At 39.8% G+C, this 21,951-nt stretch overlaps 1 pseudogene; it reads right to left on the minus strand.

Moving 5' to 3' along the window:
- Window positions 1-2,867: 2,867 nt before the first annotated feature.
- Window positions 2,868-20,003, minus strand: LOC122643137 (annotated as a pseudogene).
- Between the last annotated feature and the right edge of the window lie 1,948 nt (window positions 20,004-21,951).

Here is a 21,951-nt window from a genome sequence, read left to right on the forward strand (position 1 = left end):
AACAAAAGTACACCCAATGATAGAAAAGGGTATTATATCCCATCTCGAGAAGGGGAAAAGGTTTCAATTCTCTGTGTTGATCAAACCCGGATGAATATTTGGGATTCGGCCCGGTTTATATAGTTGGTGATTTGACTCATGGCCTGACCTGATTGAAACTCTAAATCGAACCGGAGCATCAATACATATGGTTTTTTTTCATTTTTAGGATGGGTTGGGTGGTAATTTTGCATACTCACGTGTTTGGATATAGGACCCACTCGATCAAGCAACGTTCTTTTTCTTTTATAAAAAATAAAGGTTTAGTGAGGCATGCATCACTATTGTGTCTTCACACCTCTTTGATTTGTTGTGTCACAATGCCCATTTGAACTTGAAGAGAATGGAAGATGGATCTGTCCATCTATATTTCAAACATATATAAAGCCCATTCATCTCAAACAAGAAATTAAACCTCCGATACCGGATCTGTGCAACTTGATCCTGATCTGGTCCAATCCAATACAATCTTTAGTCAATACTATGAAATATTAGCAAGTATCAGATGGATCCATGTTTGGCCGGTCCTGATCCGCCCGATTTGATCCAAATACTTGGCCTGGCTGCATGCCCTACAAATCCATGTACTCAACAGCAAGGATCAGCTAGTCCAATAAATCTAAAACTATAGTTGGGCCGAATATGGACCTTTTCTTTGCACTTATAAGAACAAAGGTTAGCTTGGCCCAATGTGTAACTCTATCCCATACTTCTTCAAGCTCATCTTACATCAAACAAAGTTTTCAAAACAATGTTCTCTATCCACTCTCTCTAACACTGAGTCCAGCCCAACTAATCCTGGGCCAGGTTTGTGTAAAGCTCAGGCAGTTCACAATCTCCTATCGCAATTCAAAATTTGGTCTTTATTTTTTTTGTGGGTTTTCTTTTAAAACAGAATGGAGGAGATCATAAGTTGGTAATGCATAAATTTTGTACTATATAATCGATATCACAGCCTACTACATGCTTCCATGATAAAATAAAAGAAAAACAAAATCAAAAACAAAAATAGTTCTTGCACTATAGAGAAATGGATCTCTCCATTGTTCCTTTTTGTGGGCTTTGCCAATTTATGGTTTCAGGATATGGCAATCTTGGTTCCAAAAATCTCTCTTGATTCACTGATGATGTCCTGGGCTCGTCTTTCTCCTGTGATTCTCTTTCTTTTTTCCAACAAGGAGGATTTGAAATTTAAGGAACTTGGTTGTAAAGAAAACTTCACTGCCCCAAACTGTCATCGGTATTCAACCCAGCAATCAAGAATTAGCTATAACACTCAACAACGAATTAGGCCCGCTTTAAAAAAATTTAATTTTGGCCCAGCTGCCTTGTGTCTTGGCTTGGGCTGCTGGCTGGAACCAGCACAAATGGGCCTAGGCCTGGGCTTTCTAATGGGGTCTAGCTCGTACCTGTTTCGCAGTTGATCCACCACACATCTCAGAAAAAATCCCATTCGAAGGATGGGTCGTCATTTTCGGTCCCCTAAGAGAGAAACGAACCTGACCGGACAGGGAACCTGAGAAGAGAAAAATTCACAAAGAATATATCAGAGTGATTCAATCTTGGAAACAGATACAAGAATTCGACACATATATAACAAAATTGCAGGTACAACTCCACTTGGGTTTATTGAATTTTATAGGACACAGGTCAGCCAAAGTCAACGAGTCACTGAGATCAGTTTTATATTCGTTAAAGCCGGAAAAAGGTAACAGACATTACTGTCTTTTGAAACATCACATCTTCTGGAATGTTCCTTTTCTTTGGCAACGTTTCGTGAAAAAGTGTTGTTTTCAGAGGAATTGGCTCTTCAAATTGCTCTTCCTTCGATCTCAATATATATACAAACGATGGCTTCACAGGTTTTCACATGCTCCATACGCCTCCTCCTCCTCCTCTGCAAAAGGGAGGGGGTTGTGTGTGTGGGCTGTGGAGGTGAAGAGAGAGAGTTAGATAATTTGATTGTTCTTCAAAAATGGGTCGAAAGAGGAAGTATAGGACTAAAAAATTGCTGAAACTGTGAGTTAATTCACTGGGTTCCTCTCTTTGTTTTTCAAAAAATATTCTTTCTTTTGTTATTACAGTTGTTGACTTAATTAATGGGGTGTATATAGGTTGGAAGAAGAAATTCCAGTAGAAAAGCAGAGACCATGGTCTGACCTACCAATAGATCTCCTCAAGCTCATCGAAACCAATCTCACCCTGGAAGACAGCATTCGTTTTTCATATGTAAGAATTGGAATTCCTGGATCGTCCCAGAGTTATTAAATGTAGTGATTTACTCCAGCAAGGATGATTGGCTTTTAGTTTCCAGCAACATTCTTGGGTTTACTTACTAAATCCCTTCACCAACTCCAAAATTGATTTTCCTTATCTTGATCCTGAACTATTTCAAGAACTTGAAGTTAACTTACCTTGTGCTCCAACATCCTCTGCTTGCATGGTTTTTGCAATTAGAGATACTTAGCCAGATACACTTCCAGGTGTTACTATCAACATTTGGCATTTCGGAGATTCACAGTGGACTGCCATTAATCACTTCTATCAGGATGAGCTATTGCAATTTGCTGTTTATGGGTTAAAGGAATATACTTGGAGTATCCTTCCTGTACCTCCACCTATGCCCATTCGTTTTACTGATCTGAATTATATGTGGAGAGCTGTATTCATGGCTGAATTCAAGGGAGAGCTTTTATTTGTACACATGCTTTATCCCCGGAACCCGAATATATTCAAGTTAGACTTGAGTGAGAATAGATGGGTTGAGATAAGGAGCTTGGAGGGTGAAACTCTTTTGTGATGTGGTGAAGCTTGTTCTCATTGAGTCCATGGCATCATCAGTGAATCAAGAGAGAACCAACCCTGTTCCATTTTAATGTTAGAAAGAAGGGAATTCAATGCTTGAACTGCATTTGGTACTTAGCAATATTGGGCACTCAATGAAGTTGGCTCCAGAAGTGTCTACACATAGGTCTATCTGGTATAGCACTGTTGCCTGATGCGTCTTTGTTGCAATCTATTCCAGGAGTGTATCCAACTGCTCCTGCTATTGCTTGTGTGATACTATTCTCACTGTAAAATCCACCATCTGGTTGGATTCCTACGCTTTTGAGGATTTGGAGGAGATTCACTTGGCCTTTAAGATTGAGAGCTGCTGTGAAGTAATCCTGTTCATTAAGGACTGATTCCGAGCACGTGTTTATACCATTCGTGACCAAAAACTTGTGTCGTCGCTGCTGGGACAGGAAAGTGATGGCCAGCTTACTTGCAGACTACTTACTAAGTCTGAGATCTAGACCATAACATACAAAAGATATCAGAGAAATTAATTAAGCAATGAAGAACTTTGTATTTCTTCAACTTGATCTCGTAGAGTAATACTGTTGGGTTTTGGGCCTCATTAACACAAGTATTTTTAATTGGGCCCATAAAGGTTATTAACCCACTCTAGTTAGTCAGGGGGGCATAACTGACCTAACGCATTGTGGGGATGTGATTAGGGTCAGGGAATATGCTATATATTCAACCCAAGGTCCCTACAGCCGTCATTCTGATTATTCTATTATTTCTACTCACGGGAGATAAAGGTGAAAGGTTGTGGAAGGCGCCTGAGGAGAAATTCAAGCATGGGGATCGACTACAAGTTTCAACCAAAAAGGTATGAATCTATTTCTCCTTTATTTGTTTGTTTTCCATATCTGTGTAGGATCATTGTTTAGAGATCAAGGTACTGCTTTGAATCTCACAAGTGGTATCAGAGCCAACCTACATAGATCTGGAAACAGATTTAATTTTTTTAAAAAATTTCGGGTTTTGAATCGTTCTTGTCCGGCCACTGCCGTCTCCGGCCACCAAAATCCAAATATTTTTATATGGAATGGTAGGGGACGACGAGACGATCATGGCGGTATAAGCCGTTTCACCGGAATCATCCCGACGCGCCGCAGGAAAAAGCGCTTGAATCTCACGAGTCGGAAGCATTTTAAAAAAAAAAAAAAAAAAAAAAAACAGTTACTTACGCTGGTGGCGGACGATTCGTCGTCGGGTCGACTCGGTAGGGTTTTCGAGTCAACCCGGTGGATGGTTGGGTCAACTCGGTCCAACTCGGATGAGTTAAAGCAAGCCCAACCCAAATGGGTCACGGCCAGCCAGGCCCAAGAGGGTCCGGTCCTAGACCGACCCAAATGGGTTAGACCCGGACCGACCCAAGTGGGTCAATCTTAACCTGACCCAGATGTCCAGACCCGATCCAAATGGGTCGATCGGGCCCGAAGAAACTGGGTCGACCCGAACAGTGACCGGACCGGACTGGGTAGGACCGGACCATTTTGACTGGCCCAGACCGGCCCGTGAGTGATATCATGCATCGGATTCAAGCCGCGCGTTAGGGCGCATGGGAGCGTTTTTTGAAGTGGGGTTTTTTTTGCTGTGTCTGATTTTATGAGGCTTACGTGCCTATATGCCTCACTTGCTCCAAATGTGGCTACTGGGACCCACAGTGAGCTTTTAAACTATTTATGCAATTCTTTAAATATGGATTTCTACATTCCTTGTTTAAACTATTGACCATAGGCAACTATATGAAACATTATATCACAATGCAATGCAGAATAACAGTAAATTTTATAGAATTGTTGTGTGTGACAAAATTCATGTATTAAATTGTTTGAATTTAAATACCAATATCCCACAGCTGCATCATGAGTGGTTGGGTACTCTAATAGGGTCAGATGGAATCCACCAAAGTGGTAAAATCTGATTTTGTTATAATACCCAATAACTCAAGGTTCATGTTTATGGCAGCAAAGGAAGGTGGTGCTCACCCAAAGGTAGCACTATCCAAGACCAAAATAAAATACACACACACTTATAAGGAGAAACTGATCTAGGAATTATTGTCTACCCAAATGTGACAATTTTGTCAAAGGTTAGTGTTATCCCGCAATAATTGCAAAGTATTGTGTGGACCAGTGCATTTCAAAAACCCAAAGGTTAGGAATATAGATCCGGTTGACACTCTTGGTTAGGTGTTGGTACATTAGTTTATACAACCAGCACAAGTTAGTGGTATTGAAATACCCTGTATTTTATATTCTATTCTGTGTGATAGATATATGATTCTGTTATGTCCCTATGGCAGATGTCTCTAGGTCATTGTTTATCGGACATTCCAAAACTTTCTGGTGAAAATTATACGAGTTGGTATGAAGATCTGGATGTGTATCTATGTCTTAGGGACCTAGATCTTTGTTTGAGAGAGCCCAAGCCTATAGCACTCACTCCTGACAGTACTCAGGCAGAGAAAACAGAACTTGAGAAGTGGGAAGCTGCAAATAGAAAATGTCTGAAAGTCATCAAGCATGTTATCCCTGTGACCTTGAAGGATAGCATCACAGTGAAAGATACTGCCACATAATTTTTGGAAGCTATTAGAGTTAAATTTGAGTCTTCCAAGAAGGCTCAGTCAGGTGACTTGATGAGCAAACTGACCAATGCAAAGTTTGATGGGAATGGTAGTACCAGGGAGCACCTTCTGGGACTTGTTTATTTAGGAAACAAGATTAGGGAGTTAGAGATTAACTTTGATGATGACTTCCTAGTTAATATTGCACTCAATTCACTCCCAGAGCAGTATCAACACCTTCATGGCACCTACATTGCCTTGAAAGATAAATGGAGCATGGATGAGCTGATCACTATAACTGGACAGGAAGAGGCAAGAATGAAAAGGGGAAAATTAGAGAGTGCTAATCTCACACAAGGCAAGGGATCCTCATCTGGAGGACCTCACAGAAATAACAGAAGATTTTCCAGGAGAGGCAGGTTTGCACCCTACCGGACTGGCAGGAACCAAACTGAGCAGGGCAACAGAACACAGCAGGACAACAGGGGAAATATAGGGCAAAAAGATTCGAACAATGTGGTTGAGTGTTTCTGATGCAAGAAAAAGGGACATATGAAGAAGGACTGCTTCAAGAGGAAGGCATACTTTGAGAAGAAGAAGAGCACTGGTAAGGGTACCTCTTTGGTCTGTTATGAATCTTCCCTTATAGATGCACCAGTAGATTCTTGGTGGTTAGATTCTGGATCCTCCATTCATATCACTCATTCCTTGCAGGGGTTCACAAGCAGGAGGGTGCCAAGCAAGAGTGAGGTGACGGTGTGCGTCGGGAATGGAGCGGAAGTAGAAGTGAAGGTCATAGGATTAGTTACATTATCTTTGAATTCTGACAATTTCATACTTTAAAGGATGTAGTTTTTATTCCCTCCAAGAGGAAGAATTTGATTTCAGTTTCAAGGCTAGTTTCAGATGGTTATTTTGTTGTTTTGAATAAAGATGGCTTCACTTTACTTTTGAATTCTGTGGTTGTTGGTTCTGGATATTGTTCAGATGGTTTGTGTAGACTAACTGTGTCTCTTCTTGGGTTATGAACGTTGGCACCAAATGCCAACTGGTGGATGAGAAATCTTCTGTACTCTGGCACAGAAGATTAGTTCATATCTCTACAAAGAGAATGGATAGGTTGATCAAGGAGAAGTTACTTGATGAGTTGGATTTCCAGGACATGGAAGTTTGCATTGATTGCATAAAGGGGAAGATGACTTCTTCTACGAAGAAGGATGCTTTTTGACACAGTGAGGCTCTAGATCTTATTCACACTGACATATGTGGACCTTTCCCTACTCCTGCACTTGGAGGCCAGCGTTACTTCATCACTTTTATTGATAACTGGACTCGATATGGTTACATCTACTTGCTATCTGAGAAAGCAAAAGCGTTGGAGGCTTTTATATTTTTCAAAGCTGAAGTTGAACTCTTCCATAGCAGAAAGATAAAGTCTGTCAGGGGTGGAGAATACTATGGAAGAGCAGGAGATACAGGGCAGCAACTTGGACCTTTTGCTAAGTATCTACAGGAGCACGGGATAGCTCCACAGTACTCAATGCCTGGTACACCACAACAAAATGGTGTAGCAGAGAGATGAAATCGTACTTTGAAAGATATGGTGCGAACCATGGTCAGTAACACCAGTCTTCTAGAGTCCTTATGGGGAGAAGCACTAAAATCTGCGGCCTATATTCTCAACAGAGTACCAAGTAAGTCAGTGTGCAAGACACCGTTTGAACTCTGGACAGGTAAGAAACCTAGCTTGAAGCATCTTCGAGTCTGGGGTTGCCCTGCCGAGGCCAGACTCTTCAGTCCTCAGCAGAAAGTCTGGGACCCAAAAACTGTGAGCTATCATTTTGTGGGTTACCCAGAAAGATCTAAAGGGTATAGATTCTATTGCTCAGGCACATGGAATAGAATTGTGGAGACCACCCATGCCAAGTTCCTTGAGTCAGAAGGAGATCGCTCTGTGCCCCGTAACTTGAGGTTTGATGAAGGACAGAGTGGAACATTTGTTGTAGCACCGGAGTCGAGCAGGCCCTTATTGTTTTTAGACCATGATTCTCACATGGATATTAATATGGATGTGCCCACTGATCCTACTGTCCCTGCGATCGTAGTAGTGGATGTGCCACCACCTCAGGCATATGATCCGACACCAGCCGACACGGTCACTACTACCGACCCAAAGCCTTTGAGGAGATCTATCAGGACTCGCAGATCGACCATTGGCCCAGATTATGTCACATACCTGAATGAGTGTGAGTTCGACATCAGTAAGGAGGAGGATCCTGTTACCTTTTTGCAGGCAATCAATAGCAGGGAGTCAGACAAATGGGTGGAAGCTATGAAGGAGGAGTTACAATCCATGCACAACAATGGTGTGTGGGAGCTGGTTGAGATTCCACAGGGCTACAAAGCCGTTGCATCAAAATGGGTCTTCAAGACCAAGACTGACTCTCAGGGTAACATAGAGCGCTACAAGGCCAGACTTGTGGCAAAGGGCTTCACACAGAGAGAGGGCATAGATTTCAAGGAGACTTTCTCCCCAGTATCTTCGAAAGACTCATTCAGAATCATCATGACCATAGTAGCTCATTTTGACCTTGAACTACATCAGATGGATGTGAAGACGGCTTTTCTGAATGGTGATTTGGCTGAACAGGTTTACATGCAGCAGCCCAAGGGTTTCGAGGAGAAAGGGAAGGAGCATCAAGTTTGCAGACTGAAGAAATCACTATATGGACTAAAGCAGGCTTCGAGGTAATGGTATTTAAAGTTTGATCAAATAGTGACTTCTTTTGGTTTTGCTGAGAATGCAATTGATAATTGCATTTACATGAAGTCTACCAAGTGCAAGTTTATTTTCTTGGAACTTTATGTTGATGATATCCTTCTTGCTAGCAGTGATCTTGGTTTACTTCAAGAAACCAAGCGGTTTTTGTCCAGTAACTTTGAGATGAAGGACATGGGAGAGAGCACCTATGTACTTGGCGTCAAGATAAGTTGGGATAGAAAGAGAGGTCTTCTTGGTCTGTCACAGAGGGCTTACATTGATAGAATCTTGAAGAGATTCAACATGTCTCAATGTTCAGGGAATGATGCACTTATTAGTAAAGGAGACAAGTTAAACAAGCAGCAGTGCCCGAAGAATAACCTTGAAAGAGACTCCATGAAGGACAAACCATATGCCTCAATTGTTGGTAGTTTGATGTATGCACAGGTGTGCACTCAACCGGACATTGCCTTCGCAGTTAGCATGCTCGGGAGGTTCCAATCTGATGCCGGATTGGCCCATTGGACGGCAGCTAAGAAGGTAATGCGGTACTTACTGAGGACCAGAGATTTCAAGCTTGTTTACAGAAGAAGTGAGAGACTAGAGGTGGTCGGATACTCAGACTCTGATTTCAGTGGTTGTACTGATGACATGAAGTCAACTTCTGGATATGTCTTCCTGATGGGTGGAGGCACAATTTCGTGGAAAAGTGTCAAGCAGACAATCATTGCTTCATCCACCATGCAGGCAGAGTTTGTGGCAATGTTTGAGGCAACCAAGCAGGCAGTTTGGCTGAGAAACTTCATTGCAGAACCAAAGGTTGTTGACTCCATCTCCAAACCGTTGCGACTATGGTGTGACAACAACTCAGCAGTCATCTTCTCAAAGAACAACAAGAAGTCCAACAGTTCAAAGCACATTGAAATAAAGTATCTTCTTGTCAGAGAGAAAGTGACTGAGGGAGAGGTTGATGTGGTACACATCCCTACAGAGAAGATGGTGGCGGATCCTCTCACTAAGGCTCTTTCAGTGGGAGTTTTCAGAGGTCATGTTGCTAGCATGGGACTTGCAGAGTGTTTTGATATGCTTGTCTAGTGGGAGTCTTTTTGATGTACTTGTTTAAATGAAAGTTTATTTTGATCTCATTTATTCAAACCAGTGGTTTCTGTATTCCTTGCTATTCTAATATATTTACTGGTTATGTTTTCTTATTTGACATGTCTTGCGAGATGGCGGTTAGCCATAGGCGGTAATTAGCTGAAGTTTCCAAAATGGCAATTAGCCATAGGCGGTATTTAGCCAAAGTTTCTAAAGTGGCGGATAAGCCACAGGCGGTTAGCCAAAGCATGGTATTAACTCAAGTTTATGGCGGTTTAGCCCAAATATGAGTTAATGTCAAAATATGCTACCTATGAGGATTTTCAAGGTAGAGGACCTACAGGGAATGAGCATCACTTGCTGATCACTCGTCATGCTCTAGTTTCCTTGTTTATACATATGCCCAAAGTGGTTCGCGTTGATAGATCATTTGTGGCTGTGATGACAAAAAGTCGTATGCCGTATATTGAGGTATATCTTCTGCTGTCGTTCGACACAAATGGATGTTAACAGAATCAAATTTATTTGAGGGGAGAATGGGACTCTGGCCAATTCCAATGAAGATACATGTGTTAATTTTGCCCAAGTGGTAGATTGTTGGGTTTTGGGTTTCATTAACACAAGTATTTTTAATTGGGCCCATAAAGGTTATTAACCCACTCTAGTTAGTCAGGGGCATAACTGACCTAACACATTGTGGGGATGTGATTAGGGTCAGGAAATATGCTATATATTCAACCCAAGGTACCCACAGCCGTCATTCTGATTATTCTATTATTCCTACTCACGGGAGAGAAAGGTGAAGGGCTGTGGAAGGCGCTTGGAGACAAATTCAAGCTTGGGGATCAACTACAAGTTTCAACCAAAAAGGTATGAATCTATTTCTCCTTTATTTATTTATTTTTCATATCTGTGTAGGATCACTATTTAGAGATCAAGGTACTGCTTTGAATCTCACAAATACTACCTGTGATGGATCAAAAGGGTAGTTGGAATCACAGTTAGATGGATAGGAGCCATCATCATAATTAGGCCAAAGCCCATGGATGCTGAAGTTTATTACAGGCTTTCCTGTTGTAGGGTAGCAACTATAAGATATTTTTCTAACATCTCATTGGTTGGCCCAATTGACCAAGTATCCCAAACGGTCATGTTAGTTGCACTTTGGATGTTAAGTTTCCTAATTTTTAGGGAATTCCTATTTGTTAGGGATTAAAACGTAATGGGATAAGCCACACTCCCACTATCCTTTAATATCTAGCCGTTATAGGAGACTAGATATTAACTATTAATAGGGAGACTTAGGTCCCCTCTCTACCTTCAACGCACACTCATTCCCATTGACGAGCGAGTATACGGCTAAGGCAAGGGAGAAAAACCTAGCTCCATTAAAGTCTTAAGGAAAGGAACTCAGACAACGGCATCAATGGCTTCATCCAACTCTGTCGGATCGTTGGTGAATGGTATTTATCTCCTACCTGTTTATATTTGTGATTCATGCACGTTTATGGCAAGATCTTGTTTACATGTAAGGTTATGTGAGAATTAGTACCTACACTTGGTATCAGAGCATAGGTTATGCCATGCGTTCTTGAATCACATGTTTATTTTGTTTTAATGGTGTATGTGATAACCATGTTATCGGTTATATTTGTTCGGTTCTTCAAAGCTGCTGAAACTGTATAGACTTATATATATATATTGCACCATGAGTATACCATTATCAATAAGGTTTTGCATATTGGATACTTGAATCGATTTCTGGATCTGGATTTTTTATTTTTTTTTGTCATTTATTGTATGCTTGATCCTTATGGCTTTATATGCACCTGGAAAACAATTTCTGTTTCAAGTCTTGTTGGCACCCATCTTAGTGCATAGTATCTTCAGCACAATGCTGCGTACTGGGCACCTGCAACTTTAAAAAAAAAAAAAAATTTCCGAACGCAGCCATGGCCACCTGAATCGGCAGCCAAGGCTGCCATTTTTTTATGGGAAAATATCATCCCCCTCCCCTCTAAGTTTGCCTAATATCAATCCAGTACCCAAGTTTTGAAAAATATCTACCCCCTCCCCTACTTTATAAAGATTATATCAACCGTACCCTAACAGTTAAAAAACCCCATTAAGCGATGACGTGGCATATCCAATTTTTCTAAAACCCCAGATTACCCTTCTTCTTCTTCTGCTCCTCGCTCTCAACCGACCGAGATTCCCATCACCCATCCGTCACGACCACTACCCCTCTCTGCAAACCCCATCTGCATTATGAGGTTCTCCATCCGAAGAACCATCATCTCCACCTTAGTTGGAAGAAGAAAATTTAACCCAAGTCTCGTTACCAGTACCCCCATCACGACTATGGAAACCCTCTGCTTCGTCCTCGTTCGACATCAAGAGAAAATTGTCCTAAACCACGAGAGCTATCTATCTACTGACAACCAAAACCCATGAAATCCATCAACAAGAACCCAATTCATCCAATATCCTAATCAACACACAAGCCCTTGCTTTCGAACCGCCAACTGGAACGAGGGAATCGAATGCCCCTCCCCCAATAAGAGTGAGAAATGGCAAACTAAAGGGGAGGGCTAGAACACAATTTGGTTAAAGAACCAAATTACACAGAAAGGGGGAATTGCCCTTATTAGAATGGAATGGAAGGGATCGTGAGATAGAAAGGAACGTTCATTTAAAGGCCAATCTAAAAAAGGCTGGGACGGTAGATAGAAGGAAGAAGAGGAACCCAGATCACAAAGAAAGTTAGGAAAAGGAAAAATGGAAACCTACCAGAGAAGCCACAAATGAAGGTGTATTGGGAGAGAGAAAACATACCAGAGAATCCACGATCGACCATTGCAGAGAAGGCAATGAAATCGAAAAGGGGTCGTCACGATCATTTAAGAGTAGGATTTTTTGTGGGTAGAAGGAATTAGATATTTTGGAACTTTTCTGTTAGTAAAATAACAACTTTCTTCATTTAATGTTCTGTGTTTGATTTGATTTGATTTGATTGATTTATAAGGTGGAGCAGGGACTCTGGTTAATGAATCATGAGGCAGCCTCACTGAAAAATTCCTTTTGGTTTGGAACTGGTGAGTGAATCGCGATTCATGAACTAAAACCCCTCTTTCCCATGAATCATGAATAAAAAGCCCTCTTTCCCATGGACTTTGGTTCATGAATCATTAATTAAAACCCCTCTTTTCCATTAACCAATTAACAGAGTGAAATTTAAAAACCAAGAAAGGTTTGAAACCTTGATTAAACCTTAGAATTTTTTCCCCAAGAAAAGAAGAGCTGATCACACAGATTACCCAAAAGGAAATGAATCGCTAAGGACTGATTGTACATGGATGGAGTTGCAATGAAATCAAAACTCTTAAAAAGATTGCAGTGCTTAGATATGCTGATGATGGAGTTTCACCCCCACTCTTGCATTCCTGCCCGAATAATGAACTTTCCCAATGGGAAAGAGGGGTTTCAAAATCAATCCCGTAGAGCTTTTTAAAGCAAAAGGAGAGAGGGAGAGAGGGGTTTCCCTGTTTCTAACATTTTTCTGCAAGTTGCTGTTTATCCGAAGACACACAAGCTTGGTCTTTGTGTCACACTGCTTATCGCTCCTTTGGAATGGATACAAGCGTCGCCACTGAGAGCCCTAGTTGTGGAAGGAAAGAGGGAAAGGGATGGGTTTTGGCGATGTGCAGGAATGAAGAAAATGGGAGTCTCGGTCAGTTGATAGCGAGAAGAAGAAGAATAAAGAAGGGGTGGGTCCCATTTCATAAGTCTTTTTTAACTCCAATTAAATGGGTAATATCATCTTTTGAATTGTTAGTTTAACACCGTTAACCACATAGGGTACGGTTGATATAATCTTTATAAAGTAGGGGAGGGGGCAGATATTTTTCAAAACTTGGGTATTGGATTGATATTAGGCAGACTTAGAGGGGAGGGGGATGATATTTTTCCTTTTTTTATTCTTTTGGTTTGTTATTACGGTGATTGGACACCGGCGTAGAGGTCGTCAGAGTCATACAGTTACTCTGTTTTTTTTTTTCGAGGTCGGAGCACCTGGACTGAGGCCGCAATATGCGCCTGGTTTTTCGAACACGACTCTGTTTGTTGAGTCATGGACGAAAGTTGAAGAAGAGGACTTTACTTGTCTTTTTCTTAATTTGTTTGGGACCTTTAGGTCTATTATGTTTAAATTATTTGATTGAATTTTCAATGGGCCATCCCTTTTCTGGGCCTCTTGGTATTTTAATAATTCATTTTGTTTTAAAAGCCCATGATGGGCCTTAGCCCATTTGATAATATGTTTGTTTGGTTCAGTATGAACCAAACCGGACGAACCTGTTAAACCGCTTCGGATTGGTTTATCCTGTCGGACCACCGGTTCGGGTTACCCATATACCCGACCCGGCAACCCTTTTGGACCCATCGGGTCGCCGGTCGACCGGCCGGAACTTGGTTGTCGCCGGCGGGATTTTCCAGCGTTGACCGGCGATACAGAATAGAAAAAAAAAAAGAAACAGAAATAAGAAAATAAATATGTTTGTATTTATTTCTATTCTGATTCCTATTTATGATACTTTAAATTTCTGTTTATCAAAGTATGCTGTTTGTTTTAGTTTCTGTTTATGATTTCTATTTCTGTTTTTAGAGAAATCTATTTGTCTCTGTTTATTCTGATTTCTATTTATGCCTGATGAAATCATTTATGATATAAACAGTTTATAAATTCTGTTTGTTTAAATTTCTAATTTTGTTTCTATATGATTGAAACTTTATTAGAATCACTTCCGTTGCGACATCTTTATCGTTTTGAATCCGATTCTGATTCCGTTTGTTTCCATATTTCTATTTTTTGGAATACATTAATATGATTAGTTATAATTTAACTTGGGATGTTAAATTAAGTTTTATTGATGTCACATACACTTAGATGTTGGGAACTTAGGAGATAAAACCAAAATAAACATATAATGAAAATATTCAAGGGGATTGAACCTAAATTAAACATCATTAATGAAATTACATCAATAAAACACTATTTAGGACATCAATGAAAACTATATAATTGAGTTTAGTGGGAGTGTCCAGAGGCACACACTTCTCTTGATTATAAGTTTAGTCTTAAATATTACAGAGAAACATCTCAAACAAGAATGCAACTAGTTTAGGGTATTTGGACATACAATTAAGTGGAATGGGAGTATCCAAAGGTACACATTCCTCTTGGTTGTGATGCCCTCGATTGCTAATCCTAGACATAAATGAAGGAACACTTCAATCATAAACAAACTTATTGAGGGCATTATGGTAAAATCATTAGTCTCACAGTCAAGTTAAAATGGGAATATCCAAAGGTATACACCTTAGTTTGATTGTGTAGATAGATTGTCTAGTCCTAAGGATGACTTCCAACATCCTTTGAGTGAACCACTAGTGTATTACAGTTTTGATCCCAAAGGATAGATTGTAATAATACAATAGGTTGCTCCTTTTTAGAATTGATAGTTCTAGTATTACTGAAACTCAAAGCATTATTGATAATAATAAGCATGTATTTTGTTCCATTTCAGAGGAACCATCCCCTATGACAGTACCTAATACTGTCCCTATCCTCACTGGCTCAAACTATCTGGATTGGCACGAGGAGTTGATTTACTACCTAGCTGTCGTTAATCATGACTATTGCTTCCGCATTGCAAAACCTGATGATCTCACTGATAAAAGTACACCAATTGAGAAAGCTCTTCATGAGAAGTGGACCCGATCGAACCAATCAAGAAAACCATTGGCAAGACTATTAAAGGATCGATCCCTGAGTCTGACGATGCAAAGACCTATCTGGCTTCTGTTGAAAAGCGGTTTGCTTCAGCAGACAAGTCTCTTGCAGGTACTCTCATGGGTAAATTAGTGACCATGAAATACAATGGCAGTAGTGGCATAGCCCAGCACATCTGTGAAATGGCAAACTTGGCTGCACAATTAGAAAAGCTGAACCAGAAGATGAATGAACCATTCCTTATTGAGATGATTCTGCAATCACTCCCTGATAAATTTGAACCATTCAAGATCCATCGTAACACGAATGATGATGACTGGGATCTAAATGAGCTTCAAAGTAAACTCATTCAGGAAGAGCAGAGATTGAAACAAGCTGGAGGATAACAAGTAGCCAATTTTGTGGCACACAAAAGAAAGAGAGGATGAAACTTTAAAGCTATGCTTAAAAGGAAGACAATCAATCCACAGAATGACAACAAGAAAAAGAATACTGACAAATTGAAATGTTTCTTCTGCAAGAAGGCGGGACATCTTCGCAAGGATTGTCAGAAGCGTAAAGCTTGGTTCGAAAAGAAGTGTAATAATTCTATCCTTGTTTGTTTTCAAACCAACCTTATTGACGTTCCTTGTAACACATGGTGGATTGATTCTGGTGCTACTATACATATTTCAAATTCCATGCAGGGATTCCTTACAACCCAGAGACCAAGTCCAAGTGAGAATGTTGTCTACATGGGGAATCGGATGGAGTCTGAGGTTCGAGCCATCGGTACTTACAGACTCATTATGGATACCGGATACCAGCTGGAGTTGATGAACACTCTCTTTGTCCCTTTTATGTCTAGGAATTTAATTTCTTTGTCCAGACTTGATTATGAGGATTTTAATCTTAATTTTTAAAATAAGATTCTGAATGTTTATAGAGACGACGTTCTAGTTTTTACTGGAAATTTATGTGAAAATCTTTATAAACTGAACTTGGACTCCGATTATGAGAAATCCCTTCTTGCCCTGCATGTGAATGTTGGATCTAAACGTAAATCCAACAGTGATGATTCCTAAATCTTGTGGCATAGGCGCTTAGGTCACATTTCTAGACCTAGAATAGAGAGGTTAGTGAAGGACGGTGTGTTACATACACTAGACTTCACTGACTTTGGAACTTGCATAGATTGCATTAAAGGTAAGCAAACTAAAAAGAATAAAGTGGTCGTCACAAGGAGTGATGCACTTCTAGAATTAATTCACACTGATATTTGTGGACCATTTGACCCTTGTATTACTGGTGAAAGGTATTTCATCACCTTTATCGATGACTTCTCTTGGTATTATTATGTCTATTTACTAAAGAAAAAGGCTAAAGCTAAGGATGTCTTTGAGATATTCTGTGTTGAAGTCGAAAATAAGTTAGACAGAAAGATCAAGGCTGTGAGGTTCGATAGAGGGGGTGAATACTATGATAGACATACAGATGTAGGACAAAGTGAGGGACCCTTTGTCCGATTCCTCAAATCGAAGGGTATTACTCCCCAATATACACTTTCTGATACACCTAGGCAGAACGGAGTTACAGAAAGACGCAATCGTACCTTTCAGGAAATGATACGAAGCATGATGAGCAACTCGACATTATCCGAGTTTTTATGGAGTGAGGCCTTAAAAACAGCCGTATATATCTTGAACCGGGTTCCCAGTAAATCAGTTCCTAAAACTCCTTATAAGTTGTGGACGGGAAAGAAACCTAGTTTGAGACACTTGCACATATGGGACTGTCCTGCAGAGGCCATATTGTATAATTCACATGAAAAGAAACTCGACCCTAAGACCATAAGTTGTTATTTTATTGGTTATTGTCAATGGTCAAAGGGATTCAGGTATTATCCACCCTCACACAGTACTAGGACTGTGGAAACATCAACTGCTAGATTCCTAGAGGATGACGACATTAGTGGGAGTGATAAACCATTTAATGTGGTATTTGATGAGCTCCGGGTTACACTTCTAGCTCTTGTACATCATTATAGCGTTGTTCTTCCACAAGCCATCACTAGTGATGATCCTGTGGAACAACAAACTACAGAGGATGTACCACATCATGAGGATGTTGTCACTGAGAACACTGAGGATTTACCTCCACCTCAATCGGATTTACAGGGAAGGCCTCAGAGAGTCAGGAGGTCTGCCATTTCGGATGACTACGTAGTGTATCTCCAGGACTCTAAGTTTGATATAGGAATTAAGGATGACCCTTTAAGTTTTTCACAGGCTATGAATGCTAATGATTCCAATAAATGGGTAAATGCCATGAAGGATGAGATGAAGTCTATGAGCGACAATGATGTCTGGGAGCTCGTTGAACTACCTTCGGGATTCAAAATGATTGGTTGTAAATGGGTATTTAAGACCAAACATGACTCGAAGGGTAATATGTTCAACGACATAAAGCCAGACTAATTGCAAAAGGCTTCACTCAGAAGGAAGGCATTGATTACCATGATACCTTCTCTCCTGTATCTAAGAAGGACTCACTAAGAATCATTTTGGCTTTTGTGGCTTATTATGATTTGGAGCTTCACCAAATGGATGTGAAAACGACATTCTTAAATGGGGATTTGGAGGAACAAGTCTACATGAACCAGCCTGAGGGGTTTAGTGAACAAGGAAAGAAAGGTCTAGTGTGCAGATTAAAGAAATCCATCTATAGACTTAAACAAGCTTCCAGACAGTGGTATCTCAAGTTCAACCACATTATAGTGTCTTTCGGATTTGTTGAAAATACCTTTGATAGGTGTATATATCTGAAAGTCAGTGGGAGCAAGTTAATATTTCTGGTTCTGTATGTGGATGATATCTTAATTGCTAGTAATGACCTTAGTTTGTTAAAGGATACGAAGACATTTCTCTCTAGTAATTTTGAAATGAAAGATATGAGTTTGGCCTCATTTGTGATCAGCATAGAGATATATCGCGATAGATCTCGTCGATTACTTGGGCTATCACAGAAAGCTTGTATCAATAAATTGTTAGAGAGATATGGTATGAAGAATTGCAGACCAAGTGTTGCTCCTGTTATTAAAGGAGATAAGTTTAGTTTGAGCCAGTGCCCACAGAATGAACTGGAGCGAGAAAGGATGAAGGATATTCCCTATTCCTCTGTTGTAGGGAGCCTTATGTATGCCATGACTTGTACTCGTCCAGATATTAGCTATGCTGTTGGAATGTTAGGTAGATATGTCAGTAATCTTGGTATGGATCACTGGGTGGCAGTGAAAAATGTGATGCGTTATTTACAGGGAACAAAAGAATACATGCTTATTTACAGAGAATCTGATCAATTGGAAGTGGTCGGATATTCAGACCCTGATTATGCTGGATGCCTCGACAGCTGGAAGTCTACGTCAGGTTATGTTTTTCTTCTTGCTAGTGGGACAATTTCTTGGAGATCCAAGAAACAGACTTGTGTCTCTACTTCTACCATGAAAGCAGAGTTTGTGGCATGCGTTGACACCACATCTATGGCAATTTGGTTACGGAATTTTATCTCAGAGCCTCAGGTTGTCGACACCATCATGAAACCGCTGAGAATGTACTGTGACAATGTTGTCACTGTGTATTACTCCAAGAATGACAAGCATTCTAGTAGAGCGAAGCATATTGGAGTGAAGTACAACTTTGTGAAGGAAGTCGTTCAGAAATGAGAGGTGTCTATAGTTCATATAAAGACAAGTCTGATGATTGCTGATCCGTTGACCAAAGCATTGGCGCCTAAACTCTTTATAGATCTTGTATCGGATATGGGTCTTGTAAGAGTCTGATGTATTGGTCACATATTGTAATAGCCACTCTCTCATTTGATTGATCATATTATTGATGTTTCTGAATATTTCTCATCTCTATCGTTATGTGCACATTTGTCTTGATATGAGTGAGATATTATTGTCTTAGACCATTATATTTGGGTTTATCCCTTTTATGCACCAGTTTGAATGAAATTATTAATGTAGTAATTATGGAAGGAAGTATGTTGGTATAAATGACATTCAACCGCCATGATTCACATTAATAAGACTGTTCATTCAAGGTATTTCTGCTGTGTGACCTATGAATAGGAAATTATGTTAAATCCAAGTATTATTGTTTGGGAATTTATAGTTTGGTCAAATGGTCCAAGTGGGAGATTGTAAGATATTTTTCTAATATCTCATTGGTTGGCCCAATTGACCAAGTATCCCAAACGGTCATGTTAGTTGCACTTTGGATGCTAAGGGATTAAAACGTTATGGGATAAGCCACACTCCCACTATCCGTTAATATCTAGCCGTTATCTAGTCGTTATGGGAGGCTAGATATTAACTATTAATAGGGAGACTTAGGTCCCCTCTCTACCTTCAATGCACACTCATTCCCATTGACGAGTGAGCATACGGCTAAGGCAAGGGAGAGAAACCTAGCTCCATTAAAGTTTTAAGGAAAAGAACTCAGGCAACGGCATCAATGGCTTCATCCAACTCTGTCGGATCGTTGGATGAAGCCATTCACCAAGTTTATGACAATATCCTATTTACATGTAAGGATATGTGAGAATTAGTACCTACAGCAACAACCATTACTTGTATCACAGTATGATCCCGGCCACTATACAACAAGAAAATTACATAAATGAGTTAGCCCTTAAAGTTGTAGAATTCTTCTTTAGGAAAGAATGAAAATACATTGGTAATTAAAGTGGGTCTTTGCGAACTTACCTGCTGAACAAAATAGAAGAAATCATAATTCTGTGAAACACACACAACTACTAAGAGTTGCACCACAAGAATCTGAATGAGGACGACTGTGGACTTCATCCTTCTCTCTTTCTCTCTCTCTGTCTCTAGGTTCTGTTACTAGGTTCTGTTGATGGATGGTACATTGGTTCTGTGGCCATATATTTATAGGCCAGAGTAGAAAGATTTGAAGGGTATATTCGTCATAGTATATCCTTAAGCATCACATTAATCTATTGTTCATTCATTATTGCATGATGAACATGCATCTCATGCTGTAAGTCAACTTCCCTGTTTAAATATTAATTCTAATTTAGTTAATATACTATACGTTTCTGCATGCTACACAGTCGTATTCCATTCCATAAGTTTCCTTAATTATTGTCATTAAACCAAACAATATATGAAACTCTGTTTGGGCCTTTAGGGGGGAGGGGGGTGTACTCATTGGTCCCAAACTGTTCTACAGATCTGAGGCATTTATAACTTGCCATGTGTTGCCTACCTAGTAAACAAATCTGGGACTAATTTCTTCTCTTTTACTTATCCCATCTTTCGATTCTTAATTTCCTATATAATTCTCTCAAATCATGAGGGTATAATGTCATTAATTTCTTATTAATCATAAGTCTGTCCATCATGGAAGACCTGTGTTCACATAAATATATATTCAGTTGTCAAAGTAGCCAGCATATTATTAAATTGAGGGTTGTCCATCAATTTTGGGTTCTCATTTTTTGTTCTTTTTCTATTATTTTGATTACAATTTTTTTATTTATTTATTGGTGAGGTGTGCTATCGAAGGGTTCACATTTAGAAATGTTCCATCTATTTACCATACAACATTTGTTGATATAAAATTACTCTAAAATCACAGAAACTCAAATAAATAAATAAAAAAACTATTTCTAACTTAGATACTGTAATATAAATGTTACCATACAGACCAAGTTAATTTCTTAATATCAATGATATTTGAGTTACTGAGATATCTCTCCTAGGAGTGAGAGGATAGAGGTTGCAGGGAAGTTTAGTAGAATGAGAGGTAGCCAGCTAAATTTCCCCATAAAAAGCATTGCAATCAAGGTTCAAAATCCAGGTATCGGACTAGTATCAGTCATTGCCAAAACCTTTTCGGATTGGGATCGGATCGGTACAAATCGGTCAGCATCGATCAAAACGCCCCCAAATCTTTTTTATATGGATCGGGTCATGTATCGGCCAAAGTTGGTGGATGTGTTGATTTCGGGATTGGATCAACCGATATTATCCATATCAGATCGGTCAATGTCGGTCAAACCTTGTTGTATCAATCTAATCTCGGGATCGGCTTCGATCGATACCGATCCAATTCGGCCAATATCGGCTGATCCGATCTGAGATTCAGAACCATGATTACAATAGAGAGAGAGAGAGAGAGAGAGAGGCATTGCCTTGTGGATATTCTATTATTTTTATGAAGCTATTACCAAAAAATAATGAATTCAATCTTTCCATAATCTATATGACGAATGCTACAAAGATATATGGAAGGAGGGGGGATTTTGGTCGGAATAAATCAGATTTGAAGGAATATAATAGCAATTTTGTAATTTTCATTATTTTATATATAAAGTATCCTAAATTACTGATAAGAGATGATTACTGCCCATTTACCCTAGTTATTGCATTCCTATTTTAGGCAAATGTTTTAAAAACATTCCTTTATGAACCCTAAAATGATTTTGGAGAAAATATGTTATAAATAAGTGGTAAATATACACAATTCTCTTACTCTACCCTATCCATTCTTTGCGCTCTTTCTCTCTCCGTAACAATGGAGAAAACTCACAGGTCTTCCATCCAAACTGTTGGGCTCTTACTTATTGGGTTGCTGCTGTTTGCAGTGCTACTGCAAGCCTCTCATGGTTCACGCATTTCTGCAATCTCCACTACTGGATATGATATTTATGCAGAAATAGGGTACCCTGTATAGGAGCAGATCGTCCTCCTGGGGACACACCACCTATTCAAGCCAATCCTCCACAAAGAGGTTGCAGTCCGATTGATCGTTGCAAAGGTCGCCCACCATCAAAGCCATAATGATATGTAAT

This window comes from Telopea speciosissima, chromosome 10 (genome assembly GCF_018873765.1).
Source record: "Telopea speciosissima isolate NSW1024214 ecotype Mountain lineage chromosome 10, Tspe_v1, whole genome shotgun sequence".
NCBI lineage: Eukaryota > Viridiplantae > Streptophyta > Magnoliopsida > Proteales > Proteaceae > Telopea > Telopea speciosissima.